Here is a 408-nt window from a genome sequence, read left to right on the forward strand (position 1 = left end):
GGGGGGGGGGGGCAATGTGTTTCATTGAATCCTATAAGTTTTCACCTGACCTATCATCACTTCAATTCAATAACACGGCTCAAAGAAAGCAGGCAGTGAGCGCACAGCCTCTGTGGGCGCGTGTGGAGCTGTCCTTTCAGCACCACGAGCTCCAGCACCAAAGCTAACGGCAGCACCCGCCAACCCGTCGAAAATGTTAAAATCGCACATCCAAGTCTCTTTCGTTCAGTGCTTGTCATTTAGATTCAAGGGAAGTTCATAATTTATGGCGAGACACGACCTTACAAAGCATTTTGTCAACAGTCCACTGAATTTGCATGTGGACAAATGACCGCGCGCCTTTGTGTGGGTGTAATGTATACTGTGTGTGTGTGAGTGAGAGAGAGGGAGAGAGAGAGAGAGAGAGAG

Source organism: Etheostoma cragini, chromosome 4 (assembly GCF_013103735.1).
Source record: "Etheostoma cragini isolate CJK2018 chromosome 4, CSU_Ecrag_1.0, whole genome shotgun sequence".
NCBI classification, from domain to species: domain Eukaryota; kingdom Metazoa; phylum Chordata; class Actinopteri; order Perciformes; family Percidae; genus Etheostoma; species Etheostoma cragini.